This window comes from Arvicanthis niloticus, chromosome 29, assembly GCF_011762505.2.
Source record: "Arvicanthis niloticus isolate mArvNil1 chromosome 29, mArvNil1.pat.X, whole genome shotgun sequence".
NCBI classification, from domain to species: domain Eukaryota; kingdom Metazoa; phylum Chordata; class Mammalia; order Rodentia; family Muridae; genus Arvicanthis; species Arvicanthis niloticus.
This window is the reverse complement of record NC_133437.1, coordinates 6,924,914-6,940,519: the sequence shown is the minus strand read 5'-3', so window position 1 is coordinate 6,940,519 and position 15,606 is coordinate 6,924,914. Positions and strand designations below refer to the sequence as shown.

Here is a 15,606-nt window from a genome sequence, read left to right as displayed (position 1 = left end):
CTCTACCTAGGGACAATTCTTTTTGTGCACAGATTTTTTAGGGAATTTTCCAGTTCCAAACTATAGCACCAACTAAATCTCAATTCTATTAAAAAAAAAAAAAAAAAAAAAAAGCTGATTTCCTATTGTTACATTTTTTATTTGGATCGGCTTTTAGCCTCTAATCCAATCAATTTCTACAGCACTGGGTCACTTCACACAGATGAAAATCTAAGGTGCAAAAAAAATCTCTGGAGCAAATGAAGGAAAACAAAAAATATAGCCTTAAAAAGTGGCAAGAAATATATTCACAGGAAAGTCAAACAGAGAGAGCTATGACATGACTGACCCGACTGATCAGGAGCGTGCTTTGATGACGTCACACAGTCTCCATGCTCCACTGCAGGTCCAGGTTCTAGTGTGAGCTCCAGGGTAGGCTTCCATAGAAACACCACAACTGGGAGGAAGACACTTGAGCAGGCATCAGCACTGACGTCTTCGCCCTCCTTCTACCCGTCAAAATCTGTCACAGGGCTACCCTGAGGGGGAAAGTATTTTGTATATTCCAAATATGTGAACTTCCCTGCTTCATGGCTCAGTTCAGAGGACTTTAACACTGATTTCACAAGTGCTGTGATATGGGCGTCACCCCAAGGAATCCCACGGCATAGCAGTCCTGTTTATCTGATAGTCCTGTTTATCTGATAGCAACTCTCAGAGCTAGACTGGTGTTTGTGTGCACATGAAGCTAGCTTTCCAAATACACTGTGGATTTGTGGAGACCAATGCCAGACCTGGTGACATAGGCCTCTACTCAACAACTACTGGAGAAGCTGAGACAAGAGGATCACAGGTTCAAAGCCAGTCATAGGAAGGAAGTATGAATCTGAATTGAACAATTTAATGAGACCTTGTTTCAAATGATGAAAATAAGCAAAATGAGGGAGGGGATCACAGAGGAGACTAGAGATTGCCTAATGTCCATAATGTTCTGGGTTCAATTAGAAAAATATCTGTTGATGTCAGGGATCTTGGATAACTATATTTGTTGTCTATTTGTTATTGCATAACAAATTCCACTAAATTTTATCAACTTAAAGCCACAAACACTAATTATCTCACACAATTCCCCAAGCTTGGGGATTTGAGGGCAGCTTAGCTTAGAGAGAAGTGGTCACGGTCCAACCTTAGGAGAGCCACCTGATGACCCAGGATCCTCTCCTAAGATGGCTCAACTAGATCTGTCACCAGGAAACCTTGGTCCATCACAGCCCAGGCTGCTCCACAGCGCCTTCCTCATTGTCCTCGGGTTTGTAGTTTTCCCCAGAAGAAGATCTGTTCCACTGTCTCCTGTGGCTTCAAAGTCATAGACTACAATTTCTTCTGTGTTCTGTTGGTTATTAAGTCATCAAACCCCACCCACACCCAAGGGAAGGGAAACTAGCCGCCACCCTTCTTGAAGGGAGGAATATCAAAGAACCCATGGATATGTCTTCAGAGCCACCACAATTGTCTGTTGGTTTAACTAGTACAGTGCTATCTTCCGTAGTGTTTCTGTTGCTGTGAGGAGACACAATGACAAAGGCAACTCTTACAAAGGAAAGCGTTTAATTGGGGCTGGCTTACAGTTTCAGTGGAAGCTTGGCAGCATGCAGGCAGACATGGTGCTAGAGAAGGGGCCGAGGACTCTACATCTATCTGCGGGCAGCAGGAAAAGAATGAGACATGTTGGGCCTAACTTGAGCAGCTGAGTTCTCAATACTAGCTCCTAGTGACGTTCCTCTGTCAACAAAGCTACACTTCCTCCAACAAGACTATACCTCCTAGTAGTGGGCAACTCCCCATGGCAAACACATTCCTATTTAAGCCAACACAAATGCTGCAAAAAAAAAAAAAAAAAAGTCTATGTGAAATATGAACTCAAATCAAATTCACACCTTAAACTTTTGCTTTTATTTTTCTTTCTAGGAAAAAAAAAAGGTTATTACTAATTGCTCAAATCATCCTTTCCTGGAATAACCACTGCATGACCTTTAATTCATGTTAGACATTGCTAACAGGCAAAGAATATAAGTAAGTGGGCATGGCCTCTGTCATTGTATTATAGAATCATTCTGGATAAAAATTTAAAATGCCTATTCAACTGAGGACAATAAAATCAGGGTCTGGTGGGGAAGAGCTTCGTGTTGGCATGTTATACCATCCTTTAGAATTTATGTAAGAAATAACATAGCAATGAAACTAGATATTTTGGGAAATTTTTCCATGATTTATTTTCTATTAATGATCACCTGGCACTGTAGAAGTCTGTGTATGGTACCTGTATAATGACAGAACTATATTGAGCCCAAAGCGGTTCAGGAAATGGCTTGAGAAAACCTAATATGGGTTTCTTGATCCCTTGGCACATGGTTTGTGCATTCATTATCTTACACAATTAAATTTAGATCAAACATGGTATATGGAACTATATTCCCAGCTGCTAGTTTTTTTTTCCCTTGATTGACAGAGAGAATGGCCTGGGTGTCACTTGCACCTGTTTGTTTTGCTACTTGAGATTGAGAATGTAACTCTATGGAAAAATAAAAATATCAGGAAAGTCTCCTCAGGACTCACCAAGATGGAGGCCTCTTGCTTGGTGTTTGACCTTTGTCCTTTAAAGCAAATTGCTGAATTCTCCCTGTTAGACTGTGTAAAAGGTAAAGATGGGGGCATCAGCTTCCTTCTTCCCTCATGTGAGTATTGAAGTCACTTCTCTATGTCTGGGTGAGGCTAAGATCGAGATATATGTATATACAAAATTTTGAAGACAAGGCATCACCTACAATTGAAATGACCTACAATTGAAATGATTTCTTCGGGCATTTGTGATCTTTTTCTGGTTATTGTATTTTTATACAACCCAAAAACTAAGCCAACTGAATCCAGAACTGGAATGGCAGCTGCTCCAGATTGACATCAAACAACCCTGGGATTGAGGGTGTGACTCTTAGGGAGGATCAGTCCTGTCCCTGCCTATTTTCTAATTATTTCCATTGCAAAAGGTCCTAAGTGATTCGATTACTCACAGCATTTTTATTGAAAAGCAAACCAAGGCTAATTATTCACACACACACACACACACACACACACACACACACACACACACACACACTCCAGACTAATCACTGAAGTGCAACAGTCTGAATCTCTTTTAGTATTTGGGGCATTTGGGGCATAGACATAAAGTATAGTAATCAGAGGGCAAGAATCAAATTATCTCCATAATATGCTTTCACAAGGCTCGGATTGTGAATTTGTCTCTCGTTAAAAAAATAAAAAATAAAAATAAAAAATGAAGTTATCTTTTACTAAAGGAATATTGATGCAAATATGGCTTTGAAAATGAGTCTTTATATTTCTGCTCTTTTGTCTTCTGATAGAACATTGATTAACCAGTCTGGAAGAAGTGATGGAGTTCTATAGACACCCTATTTCTCTCAATCAGACTCTTAAAACCATGGATTCCAAAGACAAGGGATTTTTCCTCAGAATCTCATGCTGAGAGAAATAAAAGACCAAAGTGAGGGGAGGAACTTGTCTCCTGGAACAGCTCTAACAACTTCTCAGACGACAGAAACCCAGAGAATGATGGGTAGTGATGGGTATGACCACACCTTGTCCGTGTCCAAGATTTCTTACACGTGTGTATCCTTGGCTCTCTATTTAAACTTTTATTTTACTTCAGGAGCCTGGAGGTGGATTAAGGAGTTCACTAGTTTTTTTTTTTTTTTGTTGTTGTTGTTGTTTTTTTTTGTTTTGTTTTTTTTGTTTTGTTTTGTTTTGTTTTTTTTCTTGTTTGGTTGGTCGGTTACCACTGTTAATTTGGTTCTTGTAACTAACTAGTTGAGACCTGGTGGGTGAGCCTGACTCAGCATGCAGGTTGTGTCTCAAGTCTGATAACATTAAAAATAAAATTATTGGTTACCTATTAAATGCCAAGCCCTGTTCTCTGTTCTTTCTGTACTTTACATGACAGACTTGCACTAACCTCCCTAACAGCTGCTTACTGTGATTGTCCCTGTGTATCTGAACTTCCCTGTGCACAGGGCCTACTCCTTTCTCGGCTTTTTTAGCTCTCCTTTTATTCTGTCTTGTTTCTCATCTTAGGTTTACTTCCCTGCTTGGTTAGCTCTTTACAGCAACAAGAAGTTCAGTTTTAGAAACATAAAGAAAGAACGAGAAAAAAAAAAAAAGCCAAGGAGACAGGGACTGAGGAGACAGTGCAATTGGCAAAAGGGCTTGCTGCTCAGACAGGAGGATCTGAGTCTGGACTCCAGCACCCACACAAAGGCTGAACAGGAGGATACGGGGCACAAGGACCATTCAGTCGGTTCCATGTTCAGAAGAATAAGGCGGCTTATGCCTGTAATGTCAGTACTTGGAAGATGGAGACAGAAGGATCAGGAGTTCAAGACCAATTTTAGCTACCTAGTGAGTTTGAGGGTAACCCTATTTCGTAAAACAGAATGAGAGCCATCAAGAAAACCCAATGAAGCCTACAAAGATGACTCAGTGGTTAACAGTACTTCTTCCAGAGGACATGGGTTTGTTGCCCAGCACCACATGGTGGCTCATAACTATCTATTAAAGTGCTGGGTAGTGATGGCGCACGCCTTTAATCCCAGCAGTGGGGAAGCAGAGGCAGGTGGATCTCTGAGTTCAAGGCCAGCCTGGTCTACAGAGTGAGTTCCCAAACAGCCAGGGCTACACAGACAAACTCTGTCTTGAAACAAAACCAGAACAGAACCAAACCAAACCAAACCAAACCAAAAAAAAAAAAAAAAAAAAAGAAAGAAAGAAAGAAAGAAAGAAAGAAAGAAAGAAAGAAAACTCAGTGCCTAAACTAAAAGCCCCTGCCACACAAGCCTGCATCCTGAAACCCACAAAGGAAGCCAGCAGTGGGGTACAGCACTCCTACAGCAGGATAGGAGTCAGAGGCCAGAGAAATCTCTGAAGTGAAAAACAGCTATCCTGGAGGGCTTAGTACATCAGAGGCAGCATGATAGGATATTGTCTTCTAACCTCTACTTGCACGTGTGGGCTCCTACACTCACATGGCTATATCACACACACACACTTGCACTCACACACTCGAACACACAAACTATAACAACAACAACAATAATATAGTAAACAAATTTCAAATCTCTCAGTATTTCATAATTTTGTATAACTTTAGGTATATATGTGCTTTGCCTGCATGTATGTCTGTGCCCCTCATGCGTGCTTCCTGTCTCAGGAGGGTAGAAGGGAACACTGGATGATCCCTTGGCACTACAGTTACAGACCATTGTGAGCTGCTGTGTGGGTGCTGGGGATTGAACCTGGGTCATTTGGACAAGTAACCAGAGCTCTTAACCACTGAACCATCTCTCCAGCCTCAATAAGCAAATTAAAAATATAACTAAAAAGACAGATGAGTGGGAAGGAAGGCAAGGATAAAGGGAAAGAAAATAGAGAAAAGGTCACAAGATTGGCATGCTTTTTTCAGCCCTACTTAGTACAATTCATCTGAGAAGCACAACTCAGACACATCGTGGTTCTGCAGAACTCTGATCCCATCTCAGAAGTCTTGCCCAGGCAATTCCACAAATAAAAGGAATAAAATGTTAATTTTTATGAAGTGTGGGCCCTTAGACTCCAGGCAGGATTTATCTCATTTTATATATATGACGAGGTTAAGAAGTCCGAATAACAACTCCTAGAGAGAGCGCCCGTTTAGAAAAATAAATTGGTTTCATCTGAAGGTTTTTTGAGTATGAACTTGTCTTTTGGAAACAGACGACGGTTTTAACCAATCATCATATGAAATGATGTTCAAATGATTTTTACATTCATTGGGGGTGATAACTAGTAGGGATTTCTAAGTGATCGAGGGAGGTGGGAGACCAACCCTGGACATGTGAAGTGCCATTCTGTGGACTGGTCTGGGCTTACTGAAAAGGAGACAGAAGCTGAGGACAGCAGGCCCACATTATCAACCCATTGCCTTCTGGTTTTGACTGTGTGTGTAACATGACTAACGAGCTGCTTCAAGCTCCCACCTCCCTGACTTTCTCACAGTGATGGACTGTGATCTAGACCTGGGAGCCAAATAAACCCTTTCTCTATTAGGTTGCTGGGATATTTTATCACATCAACAGGAAACCATAAGACATATGGTAAATATGTCACTTAAAGTAAGACACTTGTCTTGCTAAAGGAACATAGCAGTAAAACGAGTCCTGGTGACATTCTGCTATACCCAGAGAGCAGTGTCTCACTCAGACAGCATCAGAGTAGCTTCTTGCAATAAATGGGAACTGACACAGAGACCCACCACTGGACAATGTACAGAGGGTAGGAGTTTTGGAGCACGCAATCCTAAAGAGGATGTCTTCGCCAAACCCTTCCCCTCAGAAATCAGGGAGCTATGCAGAAGAGTAGGCCGAGAAACAAAACAACCAACCAACTAAACAAACAAAAAATGAAAACCTTAAGGGCCAGAGAGAATGAACGACTCCCGACACAACAGAACTGGTTCACATATAAAATCATAGTGACTGCCAGCATGCACAGGACCTGCACAGGTTTTAACCTGTGCAGACTGGGTTCCAGCACAGAGAGCAAGGGGAAGTGTACTCCATCTCCCATCCACTCAGAAGCTATCACCCACTTGTAAAGGAAAAAGTTAGTTTTCCCCAGTGTATTCTCACTGGGTATATTACCCACAATTCAGGGCAGGCCCCATGGCCACCCATAGAGGACCCACACAAAGCAAACTCAATGGCACTTTTGTAAACTTTTTGTTTCATATAGCTTTGTTGGGACACATTTTTTGTCTCATTTTTAGTATTTGTTTTTATATCGTGATTTCCATTTTGTGCTTCCGTGGAGAAGGTGTTTCTGATGAGGTTTCATTTGTTTGTTTGCCTGACCACTTGTTTTCTACAGAGGGAAACAGAGGACCGGGATTGAGTAGTTAGGAGCAGCTCTCAAGAGTTGGAGAGAGGAACGAGTAATTGGAATATATACCATGAAAAGGTAGCTTTTAAAATACAATGAAGGGGAACACAGCAAGCAATGACAGCAAGATAGTACACGTAAACATAAACCGTTTAGGATGTAACAGGATGTGTGGCCAGCCTACCCACAGGAGATATCTGAAAAGCTACTCAGTGTCCCTCATAAACTTTTAATGACATCAGAGTGTAGCAAACACATTGTTCATTTTCTTTTTTCTGTTTAGTCCCTCCTCTGGTGTCTTATTTTAGCACTTTTTAAGAGATTGGGTCTCGTGTTGCTCAGGCTGGCCTCCCACTTCGGGACCTCAGCTTATCATGGCTCGGATTACTGGTGTGCACCACTGTGCCTGGATCACCACACAGCTTATTTCCACATACTTACTTGTCTGAATCCTCCTGAAAAATACTTTAAAGTACATGCAGTCTAGCAAAATGCCTTAGTAAGCAAACACTCTTGCCACCAAGCCTGATGACTGGTGTTCAGTCCCTGGAACTCACACGGTGAAATAATAAAATTGACTTCCCCAGACTCCACAGGGGCATCGTTGACCTGCTTACGATGACAAGGGCATTTACATGTTCCACGAGTAAGCTTGTCAGCTGGTGAGCACTCCATTAGGTTTGGCGGAGCAAAGTTAGTCTAGATGTTTGAATGCACAATAACATGCTTTGATCAGATTAAATTATCTATGAAAAATAACAGCTGTTGTTATTTGCACTTACTGCGTCCCATCTTTAATTATTGTTGTATCTATCATGTCATTAAATCTTCAGAGGATCATTCATCAAACAGTCACCTTCATCATCTTCACTTTCTAGAAAAAGATATGTAAGCTATTCATGTTAAAAACAATTTTTAATACTTAGGAAACCCTAAAAAGTTAGATCAAGAGTCAAAGTGTCTACGCACTTGTCAGACTGATGAGAAGAACCAGAAGAGGGAGACGGAGACACCACAACGACACGGGCAGGGCAGGGAGATTGCGATGCTCTTTGGATTTGCCAGGTTGGAAAGGAGATACACGCATTTAGCTTCTCATCAGTAGGGTTAAGGAGGCTTAGAAGCACTAAATTTTAAAAAGGAGACTGTGAAGAAGCTGATAGCTACCTTCTTTAGAATATTTTGAATTTCAAGGAAGGTCATCCAAAATAAGAAACTAAGCACATTGGTGTTATCTACAAAGAAAAACGAAGCATGGAAATACACGTTTCTGTGCTTCTGCACTTCGTTCCACACCTTTATAAAATAGGTTAATTGGGTGGAATCCTGTTAACAAGAAAAATTGTGCTGCAGGAATAAAAAGAAAATAGGTTCTTTATATATATATATTTTAATATCTTGCTCAAGATCACAGTTTGTAAACAACCAAAACATTTGTTTCCTTGATGATCAGTAGCTACGTGTCAGAATTCTTTTCACCCACAATGATTCTCTCTGGGCAGAGAGCTCAGCGTGTGTAGATATGATACAGGAACAAATGATAGAACTGACCTGGGAATGACTGACTACAGGGGCAGCTGCAAATTTACAGATGGAAAGTCTTTGCCCCAACTTCTCTCAGTTTTCAGTTAAAGAAATGTAGGTTTTGTTGTTTACTCAACATTTACCCTTTGTTTTATTTACTTTTAGTTTATGCGAATATACTTTTTTTTATGCTGAGAATTGAAGATAAGGCTTTGTGCATGCTAATCATAGACTCTTCGCACATAGCCTACACTGGTGATCTCCTTTGAGTAACTGGACCGGAGAGATGATTCCGTGGTTAAGAGCACTTTCTCAAATAGGAGGGCGTGAGTTTGAATTCTGACTGCTGAATTAAAAAATACTTTAAAAACGGGTGAGAACTTGTGCACACCTCTGACACTGTGGAGGATGGAGACAGGAGGATCACTGACAGAAGTTCAGTTCTAAATGCAGTTCCTCTCTTTTCACATCCTCTCCCTCTACCCCAAACCAAATTTTAAAAAAAGTCTATATTGGGTGATATGGTCTCTTACCAGCCTACAAAGTTGCCATCAAGTCAAACCTATGCTTGGAACTGCTGTGCTAGAGCGCACAGAACTTCAACTGTGGAAGAGGCTTGTGGAAATTACAGAGGGAAAATTTTCTGTCTAAGGTTCAAGTTGCCAAGGAGCTGTTTCAGGTTGCTGGAGACCCACCCTCCAAGCTCCTCGGTGACTCATTGCGCCCCTGGGAAGCCCCGGACTCAGCAACCTGAGGAAGCACATGAATTACTGGGATCAATGCTTCAAAGAGCAAGTGCCTTGATTTCCAGAACACGGGTCTTTCCGAGCACACCCCTGCAGAGCCTGGACGCTGGTTCCTAGAAGTCTGCCTGGTTCTCATCCATGCGGAAAGCACAGAGTGCGGACAGCTCTGTGACAGGTCCCACTGGCATAGCAGGCATGAAGCAGGGCAGGGCAGGAGTTGCCACCAGCTCAGAGGTCTGCTATGACTTGGCACTTCCAGAGTCACCCCTGCCCTGCAGCCAGAAACTCACTCTGACCCATTTGTTACGGGGCGCCCCGACCCTAGGTAGAAGCCACCACGCCATCAATGAAAATGCTGTTTCCTCTGAACCACTGTGTCCCAGCCAGCTCGCACTGTGCACTTGCCAATCCAAAACCAGCACCAGCCAGAGGCAAGCCATTTTTCTTTCTCCACTAAGAAGAGTATCGAAAGCTGCCATGGTTAGTCAGACGCTTACTTGGTTTAGGTTGGAGCGTTTATACTAGAATGCAAAAACATACAGTTTAAGTAACCTGAGAGTTCTGCTGAAAAGCCCTGCATCTATCTTGGGGCTGAGACCCTACACTGCAACAAGGAACTACCTGCTGCTGTGGGAGAGGCTTGACTTAGCACAGCTCCGGAGACTTCTTTGGAAATCCAACTATGAAACTGCTTGTTTGTTTGCTTCTTTGATTTTTTTTTTTTAAATAATATCCAGTGTTTTATTTTACTGGCTGCTAAGAGGTTCTATTTTGTTTTTCTGAGCTTCCTAAAAAAATATTAAGCCACCAAGACCGAGAAAACCAGATTAATGTTTTTCAGATTGTCAGTAAATAACCATTAGTGTCCAAAATTGGAAATGATATTTAAAGTTTTGTTTAAATGAAACTGAAATTGAACACAGGAAAGCTTAATGTAATAGAATTAGTTTTCTAAATATCTTTCAACTATCTGGGTGCATGCCTTTAATTCCATCACTCAAGATGCAGAGGTAGGTGAATTTTTGTGAGTTTCAGCCAGTGCTACACTGTGAGATGTGGTCTAAATAAGTAAATAATATGCATGTAAAACTGTCAATTAGGAGGATATATATATATATATATATATGCGCAAAAAATCATTGGACGTCTATTGTGTCTGTTGTAACTATTTCAGTTTGCTACAGTATAAAATTAAATATAAACAATATGAAGGTGCTTGCTCATGATGGGAAGAAGTTTGTATTTTATATAATTTTTACACACCTTCAAATAGTTTCTATTGGTGGCTTATAATCAGTTAGAATGTAAAACCACAGTTGGGGATGAAGTTCAGTTGGTGGAGCACTTACAGGGCGTGCACAGAGCCGTGTATTCCATCACTGCATAAACGAAAACTTAGAGCAAACACTTGTGATCCCAGAGTTCTGGAGGTTGAGGCGGGAAGATCTGAAGTTCAAGGTCATCCTCAGCCACAGTGAGTTTGAGGGTAACTTGGCATAATGAGACTCCATTTCAAAAAAGGAGGAGGAGAAGGAGAAGGAAGGAAAGGAAAGGAAAGGAGAGGGGGGAAGGGAAAGAAGGGGAGGGGAGGGGATGGGATGGGACCTGACCGGACCAGATCGGACCGGACCGGACCGGACCAGACCAGAAAACTAGAAAGCCAGACCTGGCTCCCAGCACTGAGTCTGGCCAGCTCCATGGCTCCCCTGCTAGGCTGAGATGCTGTTCTTCCTTTTGACTTTCCATTTGATGTGATTAGTTATAATAGAAGGCTTGGTTCCCAAACTGGCTCAGATTATAACCAGCTGCTCCATCATTTGTATTTTGATTTCAAAGAGCAGGATTTGGGGATGAGAGCATTTCTGTCTATTGGTAATAATAATTATTATTATGAAAACAAAATGATATTTGGGGCCTCTAAACAAGTATGTTAAAGTCTCGTGTTAAACATGATAGTGTTCTGTCAGATGACTGAATGACCGGATAGCACATGGGTGGTGCATGGCACACCACTTTATATGGCAGAATTTTGCTTCAATAATGAAATTCCAGCACTCCCATGAATAAACTATCAGTCTGCCATAAGGAATGGGATTTTTGAAGGTATATTTTTCAAATGAACAGTTGAGGACAAGAACTTGTGAATTACAAGTATGTTCCTTACAAGAAAGCCTAAGTTCTACTATTGACAATTATCTTAAACAGAAACCTGATCAATCTCCATAGTTAAAGAACTCTTCGCTTTGCCTGGGTACTTGGTATACTTCACTTGGTGGAACTTGTTAGGGAGTTTTAGTCTATTTTAAGTTGTTCAAGGAACCCACCTATGATTTGCTGGTGTTATGGGAGATAGGTCTACTTATTTCAATATAATAATAAATATTTATTAAATATGGTACACACTTAGAACCTAGCTCTTAAAATGCTGCAGTTGAAAATATAAACTTTGAGTTAAGAATTTTTGGACCTCACAGGACTTTACGTAGATAATGACAGAGGCCATTCTTACACCGTGGGAGAGAAGTCTATAACCACCACTGTGATGCAAACCAAACGCAGTACTGCAGAGAGTGCGTCACAAGAGCCAAGCATCTTAACAAGGTATTTCTCAGATGTCATTGAGAAGGGACATGCTAGCTGAGGCCTGAAATAAGCAGAGACTATTCAACACAGGCAAGGAGGAACGACTGTCTTGGGCAGAGAAGTTAATAACTGCTGTAAGGCCATTGGGAAGGGAACCCAGAGAGACAGAAGAACATGAGCACAGGCTAGGACAGAAGAACATGAGCACAGGCTAATACAGCCAAACGCAGGGCCACAGTGCACTGGGGCAGAGGCCATGTGAAAAACACTGCCCTTCACTGTAAGAATAGTGAAAAGTACCGGTCAAGAGCTTTTTTATAGGCCCAGGCATGATGGTCAAGCCTTGAATACCAGCACTCAGGAGGCAGAGGCAGGCTGATCTCTGTGAGTTTGAGGCCAACCTGTTCTACATTTTGAATTCCAGGCCAGACAGGGCTATATAGTAATACTCTAATTAAAAGAAAGAAATAAAAAGAGAGTTATACAGTGTAAACTACATACTTGTATCTTTAATATCCAAGGAGGAAAAAAAAAAACTTAGTTACTTCTTCAAATGACAGCACACAGCAGGACGCAACAAGCACTTATTAAAATAAATCACACATTATCACTCTCATCACTGCTTAGAACATAGATGAGAAGAGTGTGTAAGTTTGCTGACTCCTGTGAGGGTGGCTGTAGTGGAAGTTGGCTATAGAATACTTTTCTCATTGCAGTGACAGTGTACATCGTACAGAGTGGCTTCAGAGTTTTCACTCCGTTTATGGTAGAGGCGGACAAGGCATGGCTGCTGGGGTGGTCTGGTGGAAGATGTCAGCTGGGGATTCTTCCAAGTACTGACTAGCAAGTAGAAAGGGCTCCGTTCAGAAGAAGCAGGCCCAACTATAACCCTCGAAGGCCTGCCCTAAGTGACCCATCTTCACCAGCCACACTCAGCTATTCAGTTGGGGATCAAGTGTTCAATCACGTGAAGTTGATGGGCCATTTGACATCAAAACTGTGACAGTGGAGAATCCAGACTGATGATAAGACAGGACTAGCAAGATCGACTAAAGCTATTAAGGAGTGAGGAAGAGGGGAAAGCTAAGGACATTGTCAGATTTTACTTGAACCATTAGGTAAAGAAGACATGGATATCAGGGGATAAGTTAAGTGATTTGGAAAACTTGTCATTTGAAATATTAATTAGGCAGTGAATTTAGACAGCAAGGATGTAGTTAGACATATAGATCTGAAAAATCAAGAAAAAAATACTGGAAAATATGTTGGAATATATTGAGTATAAAGAGATCTATAAATGAAGGTGGTAGGCACATGTCCCCATTGGAACCCTTTGAAGACAAGGGAGTCAGCCACCACAGTGTGCCCAGTGTGCAGAGAAGTCGAGAAATGGAAAGAGGGGAAGAAGCAGAGAGAACACAAAGACAGGAGTAAGCAATGCCCTATCCACGCTCAAGACAGTTTTAATCCAGTCAAGGTGATGCCTTAAAACTGTACTATCTAGTGAAAAGCAGACAATTCCTTGAGAAATGATGCAACCCCACACCTGCCCCTCCCTCTCCTGCAGTGGGAAAAGAGACACTTGCTGGTGTTGTTTTTATATCAGTCACATGCAGAGCAGATGGCAGTCCTTTGTTCATCTTAGCTTGATGCCTGGCTTGGTGACCAGGCTGTCTTATGCCTAGGACACATAAAAGACAAATCAAATCAAGTCAAATCAAATCAAATCAAATCAAATCAAATCAAATCCAGGCATCATAGTACAGGAGGAGTAAGACAGACAGAGACCTGTGGACCACCAGGCCACCTACAGACCTGGCATAGGTGAGCCATAGACACTCCCTTGCCACCATGCCATGGCACACAGCATGGATGGAAGATGTCATCCAGGGCCCCAACAGCCATGTGGCCAAGCTGCAGTGGGAGCCACCACAATGTGAGAGTATAGAGTAGTCAGATGGGGACAAAAAGAAGTGGACCAGCTTGGACATTATGCAGAGAGGTGGAACTGGAAACTCTGGAGAGGAGGAGGCTTTTATGAGTAACAGCCTTGCCACCTGGGGCCATGGTGAGGTCCCAACCTGAGCTACCACCGAGGGCCATGTCTGAATCTGTTGTTGTTGATGATGTTTGTTTGCTTGTGTGTTTTATTTTGTCGGGGAGGTTTTAAGGATGGCGTGCAAATGTGAGGGGGCAGGGAGATGAACAGGACTGGGGAGCACACTGTGAAACTCACAAATAATCAATAAAAAGTATAAAAATGCAGAGAGAACTTATATTCAAAAGTTATATTGTCACTTTCATTTGGGTTGTGTTCCCAAATTTATACATTGAAGTTTTAACCCACCTTCTAATGATTTTGAGAGGTGAACGCTTTGGGAGATAACCTGGTTTAGGTCAAGTAGTCTAAAACCTCAGGATGTGATTAGTGGTCTTTAAAAAAGAGGAAATTTGTCCTATCCTCTTGCTCTATGAAGAGACAGTGACAGAAAAATGTTCCCATCAGAACCTGACAAGTCTCTTCATCTTGAAGGCCTAGCCGCCCAAACTGTGTGAACATGTGTTTCATTGTCTGATGCATCTTGCCTATGATATCTGCACAGCAGTACGTGCAGACTAATATAATTAGAAAGCAAAGAAGTCATATGCAGAGGGTGACAGAGACCATGAATAACACTTCCTATGTAACGAGCCAAAATACTTTGCAGAGTTCTAATTTTTACAGAGAACCAAAAAGATGAGTTTGCATGGGAAAACAATCACAGTGCATCTAATAAGCCTCAGCTCCTGAGCTGTGCGCACAAAAGAACAGCTCAGAAGCACTGGCAGCTGGATTCCCTCCTCTCACTTACTGGCTCCGAAAGATGCCAAAGCGAAATGCACAGGGAACAATCCTACAGGTTGTGGGATTAGTCATTTCTCCAAAGAGACTCCAGCTCCATCTGCTGCTATCTATTAGATCGCTCTGAGCTATAAAAATCCAACCGATGAGTGGTAGCCAGCAATGTGCCATTACAGAACGAGAAATTCTGTGACAGCATCGTCATCAAATGGCCACCGTCATCCCAGTTATCTTTCAGCTGCTACTCAGTGCACCGAGAGCCTGGAAGGGCTGTGTTCCACCAACTGGGCAGAAATGCAGTGCCCAAGCTGCCCAGAGGTACCTGCTGTGATTGAAGGGTAATACTGCAATGCTTACTGCTGCCTGGAACGGGATGCACAACGTGCCAGCTCTTCCAAGTATGGGCTGTGCAACGGAATGGTCTAAGTCAAACCAGAACAAAATCAGTTAACTCTAAATTATTTAAATTTTCTAACCAGCCAGCATTGCCAGGAGGCCATTATACTTCCTTTTATTCTGTGTCTGTACTTGGGGGAGTGGGGCAGTCTTCAGTGGAGCTGGAGGGAGGCATGGATTCATTAATATTCTAGAGTACTTTTTGGATATCTTTCCCACAGCAGAGCACTTGGCAGTGTTTATTTTGTCTTCTGTGTTATAAAGAAACTTAAAAAAAATGTACCCTGGAATCTCAAATCAAACTAGCCTTGATTTTCCTTCCATACCACTGAAGAAAAATGACCTTCCTCTGACATATTAATGAATCACACTCACTTCCAGAACCTTCCAGCCTCAATCAAAGAATCAAAGAGATATATTATCAAGCTGCGTCCCAGATTCATTAGCCAGCTGGTTGAAGTTCTGGGGTTTCTCACAAGCTCCAAAGTCCCCCCAACAGTAGGATTCTGCTCAGCATTTTCAGTCTCAGTGGAGTCTCCATCAAATCTG

General features: G+C 42.0%; 1 long non-coding RNA gene and 1 pseudogene across 4 annotated transcripts in view; one reads left to right on the top strand and one right to left on the bottom strand.

Annotated features, from left to right (window-relative positions):
- Positions 1–15,606, bottom strand: part of LOC143440351 (uncharacterized) — a 32,236-nt gene that overhangs the window by 6,759 nt on the left and 9,871 nt on the right. For 3 of the 4 annotated variants that reach the window (XR_013108089.1, XR_013108090.1, XR_013108087.1), the window contains exon 4: positions 329–518. This is a non-coding gene — a long non-coding RNA (uncharacterized LOC143440351). Of the gene's footprint in view, positions 1–328; positions 519–7,748; positions 7,841–15,606 lie in introns of all 4 variants that reach the window. The other variant, XR_013108088.1, reaches the window with a different exon arrangement.
- LOC143440517 (small nucleolar RNA SNORA48) lies at positions 13,382–13,513 on the top strand (annotated as a pseudogene).